Source organism: Pongo abelii, chromosome 21 (assembly GCF_028885655.2).
Source record: "Pongo abelii isolate AG06213 chromosome 21, NHGRI_mPonAbe1-v2.0_pri, whole genome shotgun sequence".
NCBI lineage: Eukaryota > Metazoa > Chordata > Mammalia > Primates > Hominidae > Pongo > Pongo abelii.
In genome coordinates, this window is record NC_072006.2 from 38,358,439 (window position 1) to 38,382,051 (window position 23,613).

Genomic DNA, 23,613 nt, shown 5'->3' on the forward strand with positions numbered 1-23,613 from the left:
TATGATAGGGCTCTGACATCTTTAACCTAAAGAATCATTTTAATGGTGGAAATTTCTAAAAAGACAAGATAATATATTTGTAGTAGATGAAACTGTCACAATAATGACACTATCGAGTGCTGTCATTTAGTCTTTTTGAGTATTCTCTAATTCTCACAACGACCGTGAGGCATTTTTCAGATGAGAAAACTGAGGTTCAGGGAGGTTAAACAAAACCTCAAGCAATAAGGGGCAGAGCCACGGTCTGGTGCCTAGAACCTCTGGCCACGTGGGTAGCTTAACTGCTCCCCCTAAGTTTTTTTTTTTTTTTTGAGACGGAGTTTCGCTCTTGTTGCCCAGGCTGGAGTGCAGTGGCACGATCTCGGCTCACCGCAACCTCTGCCTCCCGGGTTCAAGCGATACTCCTGCCTCAGCCTCCCGAGTAGCTGGGATTATAGGCATGCACCACCACGCCCGGCTAATTTTGTGTTTTTAGTAGAGACGGGGTTTCTCCATGTTGGTCAGGCTGGTCTCAAATTCCCGACCTCAGGTGATCCACCCACCTCGGCTGCCCAAAGTGCTGGGATTACAGGCATGAGCCACCACACCTGGCCCTGCTCCCCCTAAGTATTAGGCAAACCCTGGAGAAGCCACACGGATGAACAGCCTGAGGAACTCAAGGGAGCATGTGAATAGGTGCACAATAACATATTATAACACAGGGAAACTCTGAAATACTATGGGAGGAAGTACGTTCAGAGTAGGTGAGACCAATTGAAGGAAGTGGGGACTCTACCAAAGGAGTCACCTCATTGCATTTATCTCTGCCTTGCATTGTACCCCTCTGCCTTACAGACCTCCTTGTAGGGCCAGGTCAGCCTTCATGTCTCCCACCAACCCCAGTCACTCAGAAAGGAGCAAGTACTCTGGCTGCCATATTTCTGTCTCTGGAAAGGATGCCTGTCTTCCCAGTTGGGAAGACCATTCCTCAGCTCGGTCTGGTGGACTGCTGCCTGTAGGACACACAGAGGCAGGCAGGCTGCATCTCCTTCTGGAGATAAGCCCCCACTGCAGAGCTTTTGTCAGGTCGGCCACTGTCCCGCAACAGCCTTTCTAACCCAGCGCCACGGACCAGCTATGCTCTTCACCAAGAGCCTAGGCAAGATCTTCAAGTGCTCTTAGGGGTCATTCCGTGTCATGCTAACCTGGGGCTTCAAGCCTACCATTGGGAATCACTATCCTTTGTGACACTGTGTCCAGGCCCCACCTCCTGCCTGTCCGATAGATCGGATTTCTTGCAGTGTTGGCATCATCCCAGTCACACCTTGTTTTACCAGGTATTTTATAGAACCTCCCAGATGAGAATTAAGATAATGAGTATGAAAGATAATGAGTATGATAGTGAGTTGAGAAATTCCAAAGCCCCAGAAAAATACATAAGATGATATCACGAAACCTTTCTGCCCACTCTAGAGTGTAGTCCTTGGAACTCAGCCCTTGTCTCTATTCCCGTTTTCCCTGGGTGATCTCATCTGTTCCCCTGGTTTTAATTACTACGTATATGATAATAACACTCCTATCTGCGTGTCTAGTTTAGATCTCTCTTCTGACCTTTAGATTTTTATTTTGACAGATTCCTAGACACCTGTATTTCAGTGTATTCCACAGATACTTCAGAGTAAACAAAACTTACCCCCTTCCCCACTAAGGCTTCCTCTTCCTTCGGAATTCTGTATCTCATCAAGGTTTCTGATGAGTCTCCAAAGAGCTCCAGCTGGAAGAAACACACACATCCCATACAGTCTTCTCTCCGTACCAAGTGCAGAGCTGAGCTCTGGTGTGGCCACTCGGGGGCAGTGCAGACTTGAGGATGTGTTTCGCAGCAAGGCTTCGGGAGCCCCAATCCTGAACAATCTCAGTCCTGCATGCAACTTCTGCCCAGCTTCCTTTCCTCTCTTTTTCAGGGGATGTCTTTGTCTGAGTCCAACATTGACTCAGGCTCCTATTGAATTGGTAATGGAGGGACTGGAATGGGGCCCAAGTGCAAAGCTCCTTCACAGAGCAGCATGCACCCCCGTATGCACATATCCTGGAACACTGTCTGCCTTCAGCTCCTGAGAGGCACAGTTCAACAAATCAAGCTGGAGGCTTCTTTGAGCCAGGAAACCTAAAAGACTTTAAAGGAAAGTGTGGAGGCTGGTGTTAAACAGGTATTACTTTGTTCCCTGACATACAGTGGTGGAAATGTCACATTTCTTTAATTTTCTAAATTAAATACCCTTGGCTTCCATCCAACAATGAGTAGCAAATCCAATCTTGGTCCTTTATCAGGAGCTTACACATATTGGGTGGAAGATGTCTCTTAGTCGAGGGTGCCTGTCACCCCTGGCGCTCTTTGCCCAAAACAATTCTACAACCCTTTCTCCAGGTCTCTCTATGGCATGGAGACCTCTGCTGAGGCTCGGGATCAGCAGTGCCTTTGCTCACCTCCCTGAGCACACTGTCATCCCCATTGAAGGCCCTCTGGTCCCAGGGGTCTGTGGGAGGCCTGGGGCAGGACCTGGCCACAAAAGGAGGCCGCAGTGCTCCTCAGCACCATGCCTCAAAGCCAGGCTCAGGAAATTCTCCTCTGCCCTCTTCTAATCCTACAAATCCTTCTTCCTCTCAGACAAAACAGTTTTATTGCCTCTAAGACTGGGTTAATTTTTTAAAACAAAAGCTTGTTGATTTCTTTCTTTCCTTCCCTCCCTTCCTTCCTTCCCCCCCTCCTTCTTTCCTTCCTTCCTTCCTTCCTCTCTCTCTCTCTCTTTCTTTCTTTCTTTCTTTCTTTTTTTTTTTTTGACAGAGTTTCACTCTTGCTGTCCAGGCTGGAGAGCAATGGCACGATCTCAGCTCACTGCAACCTCTGCCTCCCTGGTTCAAGCGATTCTCCTGCTTCAGCCTCCTGAGTAGCTGGGATTACAGGTGCCCACCACCACGCCCAGCTAATTTTTTCTATTTTTAGTAGAGACGGGGTTTCACCATGTTGGCCAGGCTGGTCTCAAATCCCTGACCTCAGGTAATCCACCTGCCTCGGCCTCCCAGAGTGTTGGGATTACAGGCGTGAGCCACTGTGCCTGGCCTGATTTCTTTCTTTTCCTTCTTTCTTTTTTTTTTTTTTTTTTTTTTGGAGATGGAGTTTTGCTCTTGTTGCCCATGAGTGCAATGGCCCGATCTCAGCTCACCACAACCTCTGCCTCCCAGATTCAAGCGATTCTTCTGCCTCAGCCTCCCAAGTAGCTGGGATTACAGGCATGAGCCACCAAGCCCAGGAAATTTTGTATTTTTAGTAGAGACAGAGTTTCTCCATGTTGGCTGGTCTCAAGCCCCCAACCTTAGGTGATCCACCCACCTTGGCCTCCCAAAGTGCTGGGATTACAGGCATGAGCCACCGCTCCCGGCCTCTTTCTTTTTTAAGAGACAGCGTCTCACTCTCTTGCCGAGGCTGGAGTGCAGTGGTGTGATCATAGCTCACTCCTAGGCTCAAGCGCTCCTCCTGCCTCAACCTCTTGAGATTATAGACATGAGCCACCACACCCAGCTCAATTTCTTTTCTTTGTTTCTTTCTATTTTTCCTTTCCTTTTTTTTTTTTTTTTTTTTTTTTCCTGAGATGAGAGAAAGCCTGATCTCCAGAACAAAAAGCCCTGGTTACCCTTTGGGATTGGGAGTGTGGAGGAAGATAGGAATGGTCTATTCTTTTGTGAAGAACAGAAATGGCAGACCCTACAGAAAATCAGTCAATTCCTCAAGCAGGTTACCTTCCCTGCACTAAAGTGGTACTTACCTCATACCTTGTTGCCAAAGTCTGGGGCCTGCCTCAGATTGGTAATGCATCAGGTTGGAAGTAAGCAGCAAACTTGGATCCCCCATGCTTTAAAACATTAAAAAAAATTTTATGGATACATAATAGTTGTACATTTTATAGGGTGCATGTGATATTTTGATACATGCATAAAATATATAATGATCAACTCAGGGTAATTGGGATATCCATCACCTCAAGCGTTTATCATTGTGTTAGGAATACTCCAATTCTATGCTTTTATTTTGAAATATGTAGTAAATTATTGTTAACTATAGTTGCCCTTTTGTGCTACCCAACACTAGATCTTATTCCTTGTATCTAACTGTATTTTTGTACCCATTAACCAACCCCTCTCTTTATCTATCTGTATAGTTGACAACTTCCAGCTTCTCCAGAAGTAGCAAATAACTTTCCAACTGGGTATCCACACAGAAATATGTGAGCATGCTTACATGGCACGTGCTGCCCCACCTCCCACTATGAGGAGTTTGGTTACAGCTACAGCATTTCTACAACCTCTTTAAACCAACTTTGTAGTATCCGGCAGCAAAGTATCATTCCCTGACATTGTGAGTCATTGAGTCTCTGAAGACTTGGAAGAGGGATAATAAGCCAAATCATTCAGGAACCGGGGGGTCCCAGAGAGGTATGTAATAAATTTCATCCAGATGTTGGAATTGGCCTTTTTTTCTTCCATCTTTTTTTTTTTCCAGTTACATTAAAAAAGCAAACACATTGTTGTTATCTTATCAAGCAAGGTGGGAATAACATTTTTTCCTTTATTTCTAGGTAAGCCTGCACAAAGGATTGAAAGGGCTAACAGCATCTGGGTAATACAGGATGACATCTGAATTATTGGAGAGTACTTTGTACATGACAGAATTATCCAGATAGGTAAATGGTGTTGCAAACACTTCACCAAAATCCAACTAGACACCTCTAAGTTCATTTTAATGTACAGCTTCCAAACTGTTTATCTGCAGTGTAGACAGCCCGGTCTGATTTAAAATCCTTCTAGGAAACTATGGCCGTGCAAATCAGTCCAACAAATAGCCAAATGTGCATGTTACTCTGTTAGAAAGGGAAAAGTAGACGCAGGCATAAGTGCAAATTTTTATCTCATGGCATCTGAGGAACCTAAATGTCTGGACAGATTTGTTGTGCCATGTAGCTGACAACCAGGTTCTTAGATAACTCACAAGACTCTTCTCCAGCAGCCCAGACTTTCCTGATGTTAACTCTTCCCATGGGACTAGAATGAAGAAAAAAGAAAAACAGATCTCCCTAAGCTGCAGCCACATTTAATGTCCCCTTTACCCCACACCTGAACTCCTGTTCCCTGGAGGAAAATCCTAAATAAATATACCAGTGGCAGCAGAGAGGGATTATTTTTGATGGTGGCTGCTCCTGACTCCAAGCTGTGGGCACTGAACTAGAAAGCAGTGCTGAGAGAGAGAACCAGGAATAAATGACACTGGGAAATGGGAAACCCAGAGAAGAAAAAAATCTTACTTTCCTCCCCTGAAAAAGATGCACTTTGCAAGGTTCATCTTTTCATCTTTTAATCTGGTGAGTCTCGAAATTTTTAGTCGTTAGACTACTTAAGCAGAACAAGAGTCTCACCTATTTACTAGATTAAATAAACAAGCAAGCAAACAAAAACACCTTTGAGGTGTTTTTGCTGAATCCCTTGTGATTATTTATAGCTCCTTTCAAAAATATTTGCTTTGGTGCATTTAAATTTTATTTCAAGTCTGCAGTGGAAAATATGTTTCAAAGAAAAAAAAAAAAAGAAAGAACCACCCAACACGCTTGCATTTAGACTCAGCCCACTGAACGACTGGAGGAAATTTTGCAGACCCACCAGAGATCCCCAGATTCAACTTGTAAAACCATTGATCTAAAAACTACGTCTTGACTTCAGAACACTTCTTTTGATCTGGAATTATCTATTATTGACCACAGAGAGCAGCCACTGACGATTTCCTGGAACAGGGCCCTGTATAGAGAGAGGTGAGCTCCAGCGGGGGAAGAAGAAATTTCTTTCACTTTCTGAGCCGGTGCTTTGGTACAGTATAATATCTATGCTATAGTAATATATCTATGGGCTTGACTTCTCCTTCTCCTCTTTTTCCTCTTTCTCCATCCCCCTCCTTCCTCATCATCTTCTTTTTTTTTGTTTTGTTTTTGTTTATTTGCTTCTTCTATAGTAAAACTTTCTGAAAGCCAATGTGCCTGGATGATTTTTGCCTGGTACATTCTGCTAATTGGAGTTTCAGAATCACAGTTTCTTGCTTGGGTGCAGAATTTTCAAAAGTGTTTAAGTGCCTAAATTATTGTTGTAGTTGCTGGCCACTGCCCATGCCTTGTAGACAGGCAGCTGACACGGTACCAGAAAAAAAAAAAAAAAAAAAAAAGGCTGCAGGTCTGTACCCTTCTCTGTACCAAAACGCAGAGCCCTACTGAGCTGTAGGAATGCAGAACCCTACTGAGCTGCTCCTCATGGAAGGAGCGGCCATGTTGTACTGAGCTGACAACACGGGCAATCGAAAGAGCAAACCCAGGGTGTAAATGGAACCAGGCCCTGGAAGCGTTTGGTTGGGAGTCTCCCAACTGAGCTGAGCCCTGAGAATAAGATGGTTCCTTTGGCCAAGTGGCTCTGTGAAAATGAGGAAGAATCTGATCCACGATGAAGGTAAGGAGTGCATCTGTGTCTCCTCTCCTCAAGCCACAGGGATCTCATTAAGGATCAGGGCACTTACACTGATGGCTTCACTTTAGGCACAACCCTCAGCAGAATGGCCCCATGCAAAGATGATTACCAGGAATGGTGGGCCCATTACAGCCCTTTGATTTGGTCACTCCAACATACTGTTAGACAGATGTAAGAAAGCTGACCGACATTACCTAAAAGTGACAAATTGCAAGTTGAAGGATTTGGTTTCAGCCTCTGTCAGGTTGGGGCTTTGAAAAAACAGAATATACCAGACTCTGTTGCTTTGGAGCTCTTGCAAATTCAAGTACATAAGGACAGGTATAGCCAAAATTGAGACAATTACCTTTTTTAATTTTTTAATTTTTTAATTTTTTTGCTGGACTAGCTCGAGTGAGGAACAATTACTTTTAATAATCTATTTTACTGTCCAGTGCAGTAACCCCCATAACCCCCATATATTGTAACTGGCTCTGGGTTGGAAGGCAATCTGGGAAAGGGCCTGTTTCTGCTTCTTTGAGACAGCCTGCAGGAAACTTCAAAGTTAAAATAACATAAAACTTGCCATATCTTGGTTCCACTATGAGTGTTTCTCTTCCAAGCACTTCTGGCTATGGGTAAGCATTCTAGCAAAGATGCCATTACAGTCCGGCACAGAGAAATAAAAGGAGCCAAGCGTTGGGCAAAAGAGATAAGGAACCGGAGCCAGAACTCTCATTGAAAACGGAGATTTCCCTTTTTTTTTTTTTTTTTTTTGAGACGGCCTGTTGCCCAGGCTGGAGTGCAGTGGCTCACTGCAAGCTCCGCCTCCCGGGTTCACGCCATTCTCCTGCCTCAGCCTCCTGAGTAACTACAGGCTCCCGCCACTACGCCCAGCTAATTTTTTGTATTTTTAGTAGAGACGGGGTTTCACTGTGTTAGCCAGGATGGTCTCCATCTCCTGACCTCGTGATCTGCCCGCCTTGGCCTCCCAAAGTGCTGGGATTACAGGCGTGAGCCACCGCGTCCGGCTGAAAAGGGAGATTTCTTATAGAAAATAGGAAACAAAAAGTTCAGATGTCTGGGAGGAGGTGCGGGCAGGACATCATCTTTGAAATAAAAAAGAGTACGATTCATAGGGGAAATGTACACAAAGAGACTGTGAGTTGAGAGAAAACTGACTTTAGTTGTGTTGGGGAGATTTATTCAGATTTTGGGAGGAAATTGGAAAGAACTATAAAGCTAGAGTCTGTAATTAGTTCCCATACCTGCTTGGCCAGTTCTGAGGGGTGAAGTACTCCCTAGAGCCCTTAGAGCTCTGCATTTTGCTCACAGGGCAGCCGTCTTGAGGAAAAAGATGAAGAATGGAAGTGTTATGGGGGGCATACGCCCCTCTGATGGTCACCACAAAGTAGGACGCAGCTATAAATTGTCTGCTAGAGAGCCACCAGTTCCGTCTCCATCTGTTCCCCAAGCTTGTGCTTACGGATTTGATATTCGGATATTTTTCAGAAGAATCAGCTTGAATCAAAAATACTGACCTAAAACATTCTTTTTTTTTTTTTAATTCAAACCCACAATTTGAATCTTATTTAAAAGACGGAAGGATGAGAAGTGTGATTCTCTTGGCTTGTTTAGAAATAGCCATAGCAGGTAGGGTGCAGTGGCTCACGCCTGTAATCCCAACACTTTGGGAGGCCGAGGCGGGTGGATCATGAGGTCAAGAGTTTGAGACCAGCCCGGCCAACATGGTGAAACCCTGTCTCTACTAAAAATACAAAAATTAGCCAGGTGTGATGGCGGGTGCCTACTCTGGAGGCCGAGGCAGAAGAATTGCTGGAACCCAGGAGGCGGGGGTTGCAGTGAGCAGAGATCATGCCACTGCACTCCAGCCTGGGCAACAGAGCAAGACTCTATCTCAAAAATAGAAAAAAAGAAGTAGCCGTACTAGACGGGATCCCAGGTGTTACGCATTTTCACTCTTCCCTCAGGTTATCCTCCTCTCAAGTGCCTTCAGGGCTTGTTCAATACAATCAGTAATTGGGCTTTTAGAAAGAGGAAAAGTATTTATGTAAAATTGCCTCCTTATGTCCTGTAGCTACACCCTGTGTGCGTCCAGGGAAGTGTATGCAGTGACCACTGAGTGGGTATCTGCTTATTTCATGGCAGAACTGACTTAAAGCAGATACCTAGTCCCTGGCATTTCTATAAGTTAAGGACAAATTTCTCATCCTCAGCATTATTATAAATCAGGGACACAAAGGAAAACTTGCGGGCTCCTAGTGAAGGCATTCATTGCTTGGAAGGTCATGCAGCCTGACAACTGGCTGTAGTGCACCAAGCTCATGATCAGGAATTAAGAGACCAGATTCAGGTCTTGCATCTGCGTATAACTACCTGTGAGACTTTAATCTACGTATTGACCACCTCAGGGGTTCCATCTTCCTATGAATCAAATGGGAAAACAAAGACTCGCCTCCTCTACTAGCAAGAATTCTTGTGGATACCATGACAGGTTAAAAGTATTTGCCATAGCTGGGGAGGACAGAATGGGGTCAGACCCTTGATGTTGTGGTAGCTAACTTTTTTACTTGATTGCTTAATTTTTTTTTTTTTTTTTTTGAGACGGAGTCTCACTCTGCCGCTCAGGCTGGAGTGCAGTGGCGTGATCTCAACTCACTGCAACCTCCGCCTCCAGGATCTGCTTCTGCATTTCCTCAATGGTAAATAAATTCAAGTGATTCTCATGCCTCAGTCTCCCAATAGCTGGGACTACAGCCACATGCCACCAAGCCCAGCTAATTTTTGTATTTTTAGTAGAGACGGGGTTTCACCATGTTGGCCAGGCTGGCCTTGAACTCCTGACCTCAGGTGATCTGCCCACATCAGGCTCCCAAACTGCTAGGATTACAGGTGTGAGCCACTGAGCCCGGCCATTGCTTAATGTTTTAAATCTTCATCTTCCATTTTCCTGGGCTCCTAAATGGCCTGGATACACTTTTTCTTTTTTATGTATTTATGTATGTATGTATTTATTTATTTTTCAGAGACAGGATCTCCCTCTGTCACCCAGGCTGGAGTGTTGTGGTGTGATCATCATTCACTGCAGCCTTGAACTTCTGGGCTCAAGTGATCCTCCCCCTCAAGTTCCCAAGTAGCTAGGATTACAGGCACACACCACCATGCCCAGCTAATTTTTAAATTTTTTGTAGAGATAGGGTCTTGCTGTGTTGCCCAGGCTGGTCTCTAACTTCAAGTGAACCTCCCACCTCAACCTCCCAAAGTGCTGGGATTACAGGTCTGAGCCACCATGCCTAGCCCCTTATTTTCTTGTAAGTTTTTATTGATTTAAAATACAGTTACAGAAAAGTGTTCATATCGATGAATTTTCACTATGTGAACACATCCAGAAAACCAGAATCTAGATCTAGAAACAGAGCATTACCAGCACCCAGAAGCCTCCTCATACCCCCTTCAAGTCCCTTTTTCTTACCAAAGTTAGTCACTAACCTGACTTCTAACACCATACATTAAATTTTGCCTGTTTGGGGGCTTTATATGTGTGTGTAGGTGTTTTTATGCATGGCTTCTTTCACTTAATATTAAGTTTGTGAGATTCATTTATGTTGTATATGGTAATATTTTATTTGTTCTCATTATTGTGTGGTATTACATGAATTAATACCACAATTTATTTATCCATTTGTTTATCCACAATTTATTTATCTACAATTTACATGGATAAATGCCACAATTTATTTATCCATTGTCTTATTGATGGACACATGGAGTGTTTGCAGTTGGGGGCTATTACTGAACAGAAGCATTAGGAACATTTGTGAATACTATTTTTTTTAAAGAACATATGAGTGCATTTCTAGCTAGAAGTAGAATTGCTGAATCATAGGACATGCGTGTTCCGCTTTTACAGATATTGTCAGTTTTCCAAAATGATTGTATCATTTTACACTCCCACCAGGGAATGTCTGAGATTTGTTTTTTCTTACATCCTTATCAGTAGTTGGTATTGTCTGTCTTTTACATTTAGCCATTTTGATGGGTGTATAGTGGAATGCTTCTTTATTTTAATTTTTATTCCTTGAAGACTAATGAAGTTTAGCACCTTTTTACATATTTATTGGCCTTTTGACTATCTTGTTTTGAGAAATATCTGTTCAGATTTTGAACCTGTTTCTCTACTGGGTTGTCTGATATTTTTATTGACCTATAAGAGTTCTTTAAATATAGATATGAGCCCTTTGTTGTGTACATGTTGCAAATATCATCTCCCACAAGGCTATGTCGAGTCACACTGGAGCTTCAGGCAAAAGAAAAAATAAAAATACTGATTTCCTGTCTTTATTTTAAATTTTGATATTTTGTTCACCATGGATTTTTTGGCATTAAATTTGATTTTTTTAAATACTGCATCAAATGTTTATTTCTCCTGATTACTGAGTTTTTTTGTCACCCCCTTAAAGAACTGTATCCAAGGCAAGAGCCTCACTTGTCTCACCCCAGTCCTAGCCCATCCCATTCTGTGTCTTGCATTGTCATGCTCTTTAATATATAGTGTTAATTGTTGAAAAGCAGTTTCTAATCTAATGAAGTCCAAATGTTCAAGCTTTTCTTTTAAGATTAGTGCCTTTTCATTTGGATCACATTTATACAGTTATAAAAATAAAGATTTGATTTCGGTCATTCTTCAGATGTTTGGCTCTGAATGACTTAAGCTGAAGTAACTGGTTCCTTTTTTTAAATGTTGTGCCATCATTTCACCTGATGAGCATTTCTTGGAGCCTGCTAGATATTGTTAGGTCCTCAGGCTGTAAAGGGGTCTTCAACAGGATGTAAAGCAAACTTAATTGTAATTACTTTATTCAGCCGATTAAGAAATACAGTACTAAAGTTTTATCTCTAGTCCCTCAAATTGGCATCCCTCAAATTGGCATCTGGTAATGTACATTGTGGGGTAGACTGATAATCAAATGACAGTGCCACATCTTACCAAGAAGTAAATATGACCTGAGTGTCCTATAAATAATGTAAGAGCAGGTTTTGAAACTTGGAGAGCTGTTTTCTCATTTCATGTACACTTGCCCCAAATTGTAGTTTTTGAAGTTGTGTGCATTGCACGTTGGATGAGACAGCGAAATTATTACATTAACAAGCATTTTGTGTGTATGTAGTAGTTACTTTATACTGAGAGAACTTGCTTTGGGGTGCAATTAAACAATAAACTGATTTTATTTGGGAGAAACAGGGAAGGGTGCACTTACTAGCAACCTGAGAATAATTTTTCAGTTTTTGCCCTTAAGGTTTAAATTCCAATTCCAAAATGTTAGACATACTGTATCTTTTTGTTCAGTGTGGCTTTAATTATCCCCCCTGCGGTTTGTTCTTTAATGCCTTTTACATTTGGACACATAGTTTATGCTTTTTAGATTTTGGTTGCTATCTTGCCAAAATAAGTGTTAGCTGTGTTTCAAACTTGATTTTCTTTCTTTCTTTCTTTTTTTTCCCTCCAGAATGTCTTATTTAAAAAGAAAGCTAAAAGTATACTTCTAAGTTAGAGCCTCTATTTTGGTGTAACACTTGGGATATCTTTTACTTCACATTGAATATAGACAGGCACCCAAGAAGTCTGATGGCTACCGGAGTGCGGGTGACAAGGACCTGACAGAGCCCATGCAGGGCTTCAGATTTGGACACACGAGAGTTGATAACTTCCTTATGAACTCCTTGCCTGATCTAAACTCAATATGGATTCTGACTGTGTTTGAGTAAAGGTTAAACCTGTTGGCAGTTACCGCTTTTCACAAAGTGCACAGTGGGAATCGAGAATTGATGGGGTTAATTTTGGAGCAGTGGCTTATACCATTCACCTCTTTGTTTTTTTGTGACTTATCTCACAGATAATGAGACCTTAATAACAAATAGGCGTAAAAAAATTTCACATTGAAATGATACAAATATTTGATGTAATAAAACCTTGTTGGCTTGATATTTTAAGGAATTGAAATCTAGCAATCTTACTGGACAGACGAGAATTGGTCTCCAGCTGCCTTTGTTAGATTCCGGTGCAAGTGGAGCCGGAGCCATATACCTGGAGGGAACGTGGTTTGTCACACCAAAGAGGATTTTTTTTTCTTCAAACTCGCATGTTGCCTAGGTTTCAAATTCTTTGCCGCAAGGCCGATTTGCTTTCACTGAATGGAATTTTGTAGGAGATACTGGTGACCTGAGCTAAGTTGCATTCAACATACTCAGTGTCAAGCTAATGAGGTTCTGTTATAAATCTTCTACTTTTAATCTGAGAGAAAACATGTTCAGGGCTTCTAGAACACTAAAAATTTTGGCTTAGAACAGTGTTCAGTCTGGTGCCAAACTTCCACTGGAGTTCAAATTCACATAATCTGAACTTTGTTCACAGATTATCCTAATAGAGTAATTCTTCATTTTGTTCTATTGAACTGTCTTAAGGATTTGTTTCAAACAGCTAAGTTACTTGATTAAAATAATGATAAAATTGTAAAAAAAAAAAAGGATTAGTGCCTTTTTAAAATCCCTTATAACAAATTTTGTCTCACCCAGTCTTAAAGATATCCTATCTTATATCTTCTAGAACAGCAAGCACTGTCCACTTGAACTTTCTGCAATAATGGAAATATTCTATATCTGCATCGTCCAACATGTAGCCACTGAATGGCTATTGAGCGCTTGAAATAGCACTAGCCACATATGGCTATTGAGCAATTGAAATACTACATATGGTCTATGGCCATACCACCCTGAAATATTTTACAGATATTGTCGGTTTTCCAAAATGATTGTGTCAATCTTGTCTGAAATAGTACATATGATGAATTTTAAATTTTATTTACTTTTAATTAATTTAGATGAATTGTGGTGAATGGTAGTGTAGTTCCGGCAATGTTGTTCCACCTGGAATTGATTTTCAGGTATGATGTGAGGTCAAGTTTCCCTTTTTTTTCTGTATGGATATTCAATCAACCCAGCATCATGTATCGAAAACACTATTAATTTCCTACTTTTATTATTAATCCATTGTCTATCTAATATGTGTGTGTTGTTCTGGAATCTCCATTCTTTTCCATTTGTCCATTAGTCTGTCTTTCTGCCACTTGCACCGTGTTTCCATTTCCTGTAACTTTGCAATAAGTTTTGATATTTGGTAGAATAAGTCCTTCATGCCTCTCGTCTTCCCCAAGATTGCCTTGGCTATTCTTTTTTTTTTTTTTCAGATGGAGTCTCGCTCTGTCGCCCAGGCTGGAGTGCAGTGGCGTGATCTCGGCTCGCTGCAAGCTCCGCCTCACAGGTTCACGCCATTCTCCTGCCTCAGCCTCCCTAGTAGCTGGGACTACAGGCGCCCGGCACTACGCCCGGCTAATTTTTTGTATTTTTTGTAGAGATGGGGTTTCACCGCGTTAGCCAGGATGGTCTCGATCTCCTGACCTCGTGATCCACCTGCCTCGGCCTCCCAAAGTGCTGGGATTACAGGCGTGAGCCTTGGCTATTCTTGAACTTCTATATTTCCACATAAACTTTAGGCTAACTTTATAAATTCCACCAAAAAAAAACCCTGCTGGAATTTTTATTGGGATTACATTAAATCTGTCCATCAATTAATATGAAAGTCTTTACAATATTAAATTTTTTGATCCATGAATATGGTATATCCCTTCACTAGTTGAAGTCTTATTAAAATTTTTTGATAATGTTTTATAGTTTTCTATGTAGAAACCTGGTATATCATTCATTGGATTTATTCCTAATTATTTTCTATTTATTTTATAAGTGGCATATATATGTATATTATATATGCATTTTTTGAGACACAGTTTCACTCTGTCACTCAGGCTGGAGGGCAGTGGCATGATTTTGGCACACTGCAACCTCTGCCTCCTTGGTTCAAGTGATTCTCATGCCTCAGCCTCCCAAGGAGCTGGGATTACAGGCACCTGCCACCACACGCGGCTAATCTTTGCATTACTGTAGAGACAGGGTTTCGCCATGTTGGCCCGGCTGGTCTCGAATGCCTACCTTCAAGTGATCCTCCCACCTCGGCCTCCCGAAGTGCTGGGATTACAGGCATGATCCAATGCACCCAGCCTTATAAGTGGCGTATTTTAATTTTATTTTTTGAGATGGAGTTTCGCTCTTTTTTGCCCAGGCTGGAGGGCAATGGCACGATCCTGCCTCACTGCAACCTCCGCCTCCTAGGTTCAAGCAATTCTCCTGCCTCAGCCTCCCAAGTAGCTGGGATTACAGGCACATGCCACCACACCTGATTAATTTTGTATTTTTAGTAGAGACGGGATTGTTTCACCATGTTGGCCAGGCTGGTCTCGAGCTCCTGACCTCAGGTGATCCACCTGCCTTGGCCTCAAAGTTCTGGTATTACAGGTGTGAGCCACCACGCCCGGCCACAAGTGGCATATTTTAATGTTCATTTTTAGTTGTTTGATGCTGGCATATAGACATAATAATTAAAATTTTGTATTTATACTTGCATACAGCAACCCTGCTTAATTAACTTAATAATTCTTATAGTTTATTTATAGATTCACAATCATGTGGTATGTGTAGTGTGTGTAGTGATTTCTTTCAGATAGTTATTTTTTAAATTCTTTTTTTTTTTTTTTTGAGACGGAGTTTTGCACTTGTTGTCCAGGCTGGAGTGCAATGGCGCAATCTCGGCTCGCCGCAACCTCCGCCTCCTGGGTTAAAGCGATTCTCTTGCCTCAGCCTTCCGAGTAGCTGGGATTATAGGCACACGCCACCATGCCGGCTAATTTTTTATTTTTAGTAAAAATGGGGTTTCTCCATGTTGGTTAGGCTGATCTTGAACTCCTGACCTCAGGTGATCCACCCACCTCAGCCTCCCAAAGTGCTGGGATTACAGGTGTGAGCCACTGCTCCCGGCCTGTATTTTAACTTCTTTTTCTTGAATTATTGGACTTCTTTTTCTTGAATTATTTTCTTGAATTATTGAATTATTGTTCTTAAGGTTTTACCTTAAGAACAATGCTGAATAAAAGTGAAAATAGGCATCCTTATCTTAGCTCTGATAGAAAGAAAGCACTCAATAATTTCAGTTAAATATGATGGTTGCTGAAGTTTACTTTTTGTAGTTACTCTTTATCAGATTGAGGAATTTTTCTTCTAATTCTAGTTTGATGTAATTTTTAAACATTAACAGATGGTGAATTTTATGAAATGTATTTTTCTCATCAGTTAAAATGAGCCTGTGATTTTTACACTTTATTCATTTTATTTATTTTCTATTTTTATGGATAGGTAATAGTTGTACAATTTATGTGGTACATGTGATACTTTGATACAAGCATACAATGTGTAATGATCAAATCAGGATAATGGAATATCCATCACCTCAAGCATTTATCATTTATTTGTGTTGGGAACATTCCAAATCTACTCTTCTAGTTATTTTGAAAGGTACAATAAATTATACTTAATTATACTCACACTATTGTGCTACCAAGTACAAGTGTGTCTGGAATTGGTGGGTTCTTGGTCTCGCTGACTTCAAGAATGAAGCCATGGACCCTCACGGTGAGTGTTACAGTTCTTAAAGATGGTGTGTCCGGAGTTTGTTCCTTCAGATGTTCAGATGTGTCCGGAGTTTCTTCCTTCTGGTGGGCTCGTGGTCTTGCTGACTTCAGGAGTGAAGCTGCAGACCTTCACAATGAGTGTTACAGCTCTTAAAGGCGTCATGTCCAGAGCTGTTCATTCCTCCCATTGGGTTCGTGGTCTCACTGGCTTCAGGAGTGAAGCTGCAGACCTTTGTGGTGAGTGTTACAGCTCATAGAGGCCGTGCATCCGGAGTTGTTCATTCCTCCCGCTGGGCTCATGGTCTCGCTGGCTTCAGGAGTGAAGCTGCAGACCTTCTCGGTGAGTGTTACAGCTTATAAAGGTGGTGCGGACCCAAAGAGTGAGCAGCAGCAAGATTTATTGCGAAGAGCAAAAGAACAAAGCTTCCACAGCATGGAAGGGAACCCAAGCGGGTTGCCGCTGCTGGCTCTGGTGGCCTGCTTTTATTCCCTTATTTGGCCCCATCCACATCCTGTTGCTTGGTCTATTTTACAGAGCTCTGATTTGTCCATTTTACAGAGTGCTGATTGGTGCTTTTACAATCCTTTAGCTAGACACAGAGTGTTGATTGGTGCATTTACAATACTTTAGCTAGACAAAAAAGTTCTCCAAGTCCCCACGCGATTAGCTAGACACAGAGCACTGATTGGTGCATTTACAAACCTTTAGCTAGACACAGAGTGCTGATTGGTGCATTTACAATCCTTTAGCTAGACAGAAAAGTTCTCCAAGTCCCCACCCCACCCAGAAGCCCAGCCAGCTTCATCTCTCACAAGTTCTTATTTCTTCTATTCTAATTGTATTTTGTTTTGTTTTGATTTTTGAGACAGAGTCTTGCTCTGTCACCCAGGCTGGAGTGCAGTGGCACCATCTCGCCTCACTGCAACCTCTGCCTCCCAGGTTCAAGCGATTCTCCTGCCTCAGTCTCCCAAGTAGCTGGCACTACAGGTGCCCGCCTCTATACCAAGATAATTTTTTTTTGTATTTTTAGTAGAGACGGGGTTTCACTATGTTGGCCAGACTGGTCTTGAACTCCTGGCCTCAAGTGATCTGCCTGCCTCAGCCTCCCAAAGTCTGGGATTGCAGGCATGAGCTACCACGCCCGGCCTCAAGTTGTATTTTTGTATTCATTAACCAGCCCCACTTTATATCTTCCTCCCTACTACACTTCCCATCTTCTCAAAAACACCATTCCATTCACTACCTTTCTGATACCAATTTTTTTAACTCCACATGAGTGAGAATATGTGACATTTATGCAATTCTTTTGCCTCAGCCTCAAGAGTAGCTGGACTACAGGCACGAGCCACCACGCCTGGCTAATTTTTGTATCTTTAGTAGAGACAGGGTTTCACTACATTGGCCAGGCTGGTCTCAAACTTCTCCTGACCTCGTGATCCGCCTGCCTTGACCTCACAAAGTGCCGGGATTAGCCACTATGCCTGGCCCATATACCACATTTTTTAAATCCATTCATTTGTTGATGGACGCTTAGGTTGATTTCATCTTTGTTATTGTGACTAGGGCTACAATAAACACGGGAGTGCAGATATTTTTTTGATACACTGAATTCCTTTCTTTTGGAAATATACCTATCAGTGAGATTGCTGGATCATATGGTAGTTGTATTTTTAGTTTTTTGAGGAATCTCTATATTGTTTTCCATAGTGACTGTATTAATTTATATTCCCATTAACAGAATACAAGCATCCGCCTTTCTCTGCATCCTTACCAGCATTTGTTATTTTTTTAAATTTCTTTTCCTTCTTCCCAAACATTACTGCTGATATTTTCTGTCTTTTTGATAATAGCCATTTTAACTGGAGATGAGATGAAATCTCACTGTGGTTTTGATTTGTATTTCCCTGATTATTAGTGATATTGACTATTTATTCATATGCCTGTTGGCCCTTTGTATGCCTTCTTTTGAGAAATGCCTGTTCATTTTTAAATTGGATTTTTTAAACTAGTGAGTTGAGTTCCTTACATATTCTGGTTATTAATCCCTTGTCAGTTGACTAGTGTGTATTTTTTCCCATTCTGTAGGTTATCTCTTTACTTTATGGATTGTTTCCTTTGCTGTGCAGGTTTTTGCGTTGATATTATCCTATTTGTCCATTTTTGTTTTGGTTGCCTGTGTTTTTGAGGTCTTACTCAAGAAATCTTTGCCCAGACCAATATCCTCAAGCATTTCCACAATGTTTTCTTCTAGCAGTTTCATAGTTTCAGTTCTTACACTTAAGTCTTTAATCCATTTTGATTTGATTTTTGTATATGGTAAGAAATGGGGATATAGTTTAATTCTTCTTCATATGGATATCCAGTTTTTCCAGCATTATTTATTTATTTATTTATTTATTTATTTATTTGAGATGAAGTCTTGCTCTTTCGCCCAGGCTGGAGTGCAGTGGCATGATCTGGGCTCACTGCAAGCTCCGCCTTCCAGGTTCATGCCATTCTCCTGCCTCAGCCTCCCGAGTAGCTGGGACTACAGGCACCCAACACCACGCCTGGCTGATTTTTTGTATTTTTAGTAGAGACAGGGTTTCACTGTGGTCTCCATCTCCTGACCTCATGATCCACCCACCTCGGCTTTCCAAAGTGCTGAGATTAGAGGCGTGAGCCACCACACCCGGCCTCCAGCACCATTTATTAAAGAGTTGACTGTAAATGTATAGATTTGCTTCTGGGTTTTCTGTTCTGTTCCATTGGTCTATGTATCTGTTTTTATGCTAGTGCCATGCTGTTTGGGTTACTATAGCTTTGTAGTATAATTTGAAATCAGGTATGTGATGCCTACAGCTTTTTTCTGTTTGATCAGGATAGCTTTGGCTATTCTGGGTCTTTTGCTGTTCCATATAAATTTTAGGACTTTTAAAAATATTTTTGTGAAGAATGTCATTGGTATTTTTTTGTTTGTTTTGTTTTGTTTTTGAGACACAGTCTCCCTCTGTCACCCAGGCTGGAGTGCAGTGGTGTGATCACGGCTCACTGAAGCCTCTACCTCCTGGGCCCAATTAATCCTTCTGCCTCAGCCTCCTGAGTAGCTGGGATTACAGGTGTGCACCACTACTCCTGGCTAATTTTTTTATTTTTTGAAGAGACAGGGTCTTACTGTGTGCCTCGGCTGACATAAAATCCTGGGCTCAAGTGATCCTCCCACCTTGGCCTCTCAAAGTGCTAGGATTATACACATGAGCGATACACAGCACCTGGCCTTCATTGGTGTGTAGATAAGGACTGCATTGAATCTGTAAATCACTTTAAGTAGTATGGACATTTTAACAATATTGATTCTTCCAATCTATGAACATGAGATGGCTTTCCATTTTTTGGTGACCTCTTCAATTTCTTGAATCAATGTTTTATAGTTTTCATTGTAGAGATCTTTCACTTCTTTGGTCGTTTATGCCTAAGTATTTTTTTCTGTAGCTATTGTAAATGAGATTGCTTTGTGTTCTTTCTCAAATTGTTCACTGTTGAAATATAGAAATTCTATAATACTAATTTTTGTATGTTGATTGTGTATCCGGCTACTTAATTTGTTTATCAGTTCCAATAGGGTTTTGGTGGAATCTTTAGGCTTTTCTAAACATAAGATCATAGTGTCTGCAACCAAGGACAGTTTGGACAGTTTCCTTTCCAATTTGAATGCCCTTTGTTTCTTTCTTTTGTATAGTTGCTCTGGCTAGGACTTGTAGTACTGATGATAGCAGTGGTCCATCTGGAGTGGCTGCTGCCATCACTCCAGCTGTATATTGCACAGAGCTGGCGGGAGCCGGCAACAAATGGGAGCCCTACCCCTTCCAAGCTGGTGGGGTGGGAGCTCTCTGGGTGCAGCTACAGCTGCCCAAGTCACGGCTGCAGACTCAGGCCTCCCACTCCATGGAGCAGGCAGGAGGCCTGCCCTCATGGGTGCAGCTACAGCTGCCCAAGTTGTGGCTACTGACCTGGGCCTCCCTGTGCTCTTGGGTGGTCCAGGAGCAGGCAGGAGCCCCACCCTCCTGGGTGCAGCTACAGCCACCCAAGCCACAGCTGCAGAGCCAGGCATCTCTGCACTTTGGCAGCCTGGGAAGAGCTCCCTCTACCCCCCACCAGGCTCAGAGAAGTCTGCTCCCACTGCCTGGCCTCTCCCTACTCCCAGGACCCACTCCAATCTTGAAGTAAAGTTGGGGCTGGGCCCAGGCACTGTCACAACCCAGCTGTGTGTGCATACACTTGGGGCAGTGTTGACATGACAGTCCCCTGCTGCCTTGGGCCCCTCTGGATTTGGGGCACCAATGAGAATAGGAGGGAAGCTAAGGAGGGGCCAAGGGCAGCTTGGCATTGGCCTGCAGGTATCCCTTGGCATGATAACCTGGGTGCCATGGACAGCAGTGGGAGGCAGACAGGATCCTGGGTGGAAGGGAGGGCCTGAAGGCTCGGAGCCTGGCTGCCAGTCCCACAGACCAGAGTGGGAAATAGGGGTCCTTTTCCCAGCCCACCCATGGCTGCCCATGGACCAATCGGTGCGCACTTCCTCCCTTTTGAGGCCCATAAGAGCCCCCAGTTCAGCCAGAGCTGAGCAGATTTTGGGACAACCAGCTGCAGAAAGGAGCTACCCACTCCAGGGCCTCCTCTGAGCCATTTTGTCACTCAGTAAAGCTTCTCTTCACCTTGCTCACCCTCCATTTGTCTGCACACCTCATTCTTCCTGGACACAGGACAAGAACTCAGAACCTACCAAATAAATGGTGGCACTAAAAAAGGTGTAACACAAACAGGGTTGAAACGCCCCTTGCTCACCACGTTGAGGGTGAAGAGAAGGAAAGAAGAGCTATGGCCCTTTGGGGAGCCCAGACCTGGGAGCTCCCTGAGCCAGGGCTATGACTCCGTCTTTGGGGCCCTGTGACTCCTGGAGTCTCCAAGCTTCTGGGAGCCACCACATTCCCCAGTAGCAGGCGTCAAAGTGCTTGCAGTGTGCCTGGTCCAGTTGCAGCCTCACAGAGAGTCAGCACCCACGTCAGCACCTGGAGCTGCCTGCCCCATGGCAGCAGCTGACATGCTTGACTGTGCACAGTGGCCAGATCCCCATGCTTGCTCACTCACACACCTGCTGCCACTCCATGCCTGGCTTGCCCTTGGCAGGCATGGGATCCAGGCCGGTAGTGTGGACCAAGCACAGCCTGCCAGAGTGAGTGGGCAGAATAAGACCAGCAGGCCTGAGCAAAACTCAGGCAAAGGTGCCACCAGCCACAGAGGTTTCCAGCCAGAAAAGTGACACCCCAAGGATCCTGCCACAGTACTAGGTTGAATAAAAGTGGTGAAAGCAGTCATCCTTGTCTTGTTCCAGATGTTAGATGAAAGGCTTTCAGTTTTTCCCCATTTAGCATGCTGTTAGCTGTGGCGACCTTATTCATTTTATGATGAACCACAGTGACTGATTTTTTTGAATGATAACTTAATCTTGTATTCCTGGAATAAACCCAATTTGGTCATGGAGTATTAGTCCTTTTATATATTTCTAGTTTGGGTATGCTAATATTTTGGTTAAGATTTTTACATGTGTATTATTTTAAAAATTTGATATGTAATTTTTCTCTTGTAGTGTTCTCTCTCTTTCTTAAAAAGACAGGTCTTGCTCTGTCATCCAGGCTGGAGTATAGTAGCTTAGTGGCTTGATTATAGCTCACTGCAACCTTGAGCTCCTGAACTTAAGCAATCCTGCTGCCTCTGCCTCCTAGGTACCTAGGACTGCAGGAGCATGCCACCATGCCTGGCTCGATTTTTATGTAATGTTTTATAGAGACAGGGTCTCACTATTGTTGCCCAAGCTGATCTCAAACTCCTGATCTCAAATGATCCTCCCAGTTTGGCCTTCCTCAAATGATCCTCCCACTTCAGTCTCCCAAAGTGTCAGAATTATAGGCATGAGCCACTGTGCCTGGCCTCATTGCCATATATTTTAATTTTATATATACTTTAAATTCTACAAAATGTTGTTGTTATTGTTGTCAGGGCTGTTGTTTTATACAGTCGGCATTCTTTAAGATTTACCCACTGTTGTTAACTTAATGTTGTTCTATATTTCTTCTTTCAGTTTTGTGCTTCCATTGAGATGATTTTCTTTCTGCCTGAAAAATACCATTTAGCATGTCTTTTAATATGGGTCTATGGGTGACAAATTTTTCTCAGCTATTATTTGTCTGAAATTGTCTTTATTTCCACCTTCATTTATGAAAAAATGTTTTTGCTGAATGTAGAATCCTAACTTAGTTATTTTCTTTCATTTTGAAGATATCATTTCATTGTTTTCTGACTTATGTTGTTTCCTTTGAGAAATTAGCAGTCAGTCTTACTTTTTGATCTTTTGCAAGTAAACTGACTTTTTTCTTGTGCTACTTCCAAGATTTTTCTCTGGGTCGTTAGCTTTTTATAGGTGTACAGTCACATGCCTAGGTGTACATTTATCCTGCTTGAGCTTTGTGGCATTTCCTGAATCTGTAACCAGATAAAGATAACAAGTATATAAAGCTTTGGTACATTCTCAGTAATTATCTTCTCAAATATTGCTTGTGTCCCATTTTCTGTTATCCTTCTAAGATTATAACTGCTTACTATGTCCTATATGACTTTTACATTCTTTCCTGTATTTTTCATCATTTTGTAACTCCATGTTTTAGTCTGTATATTTTCTTCTGAATTTTCTTTCATTTCACCGATTCTGCTTTAAGCTGAGTCTAATTTATTATTAAACTCACCTAATAGATTATTCTTTAAATTTTTATTTGTAAATAATTTCAAAACTTAAAGAAAAGTTGCAAGACTAGTAAGAAAAATTGCAACAACTCCCATACACCCAATCTCTGATTGTTAATACTTTGTCTCATTTGCTTTATTATTTTGTGCCTGTGTGTTCCCTCTTTTTCTCTTTCTTCAAATGTGCACACACATGCATGCACACACACACAATTTTTTTACACATACAATTTGAGAGTAAATTTCATACATATACATTATGACCCTTTTCTACTAAATATTTCATTGTGAATTTCCAAAGAATAAGAATATTCTCTTAAGTAACCATGGTACAGTTATCACTTCTATAAACTTATTTAGTATATTTTAATATTGATGCAATACATTATCCACTGTCTATTTTACAATTTTAACAATTGACCCAATAATGTCTTATATAGTATTTATTTTCCTTCAGCACAATCTCCTTTAATCTGGAGCAGTTCCTCAGCCATTCTTTGTCTTTTATGACATTGACATTTTTGAGGAAAAAAATTCTTTTTGTGTGATAGAATTATTTTAATTTTGAGTTTATCTGATGTTTTCCCATCTGCCCTTGTTAATTTTGATCACTCCATTGAGATATTTCCATACTTTACCCTTATAACTAATAAGCAATCTGTAGAGGAAATACTTTAAGAACGTGCATATATCTTGCATCTATTGATGATCTTACTTGAATCA

General features: G+C 42.0%; 1 protein-coding gene across 1 annotated transcript in view; it reads left to right on the top strand.

The window, feature by feature from the left end:
* The first annotated feature begins 5,638 nt into the window (after positions 1–5,638).
* ASIP (agouti signaling protein) overlaps positions 5,639–23,613 on the top strand; it is a 66,640-nt gene continuing 48,665 nt past the window's right edge. Inside the window, exon 1 of the mRNA XM_009233508.3 lies at positions 5,639–5,837. The gene's annotated coding sequence lies outside the window, so the exon portion shown is untranslated. The remainder of the gene's footprint in view (positions 5,838–23,613) is intronic.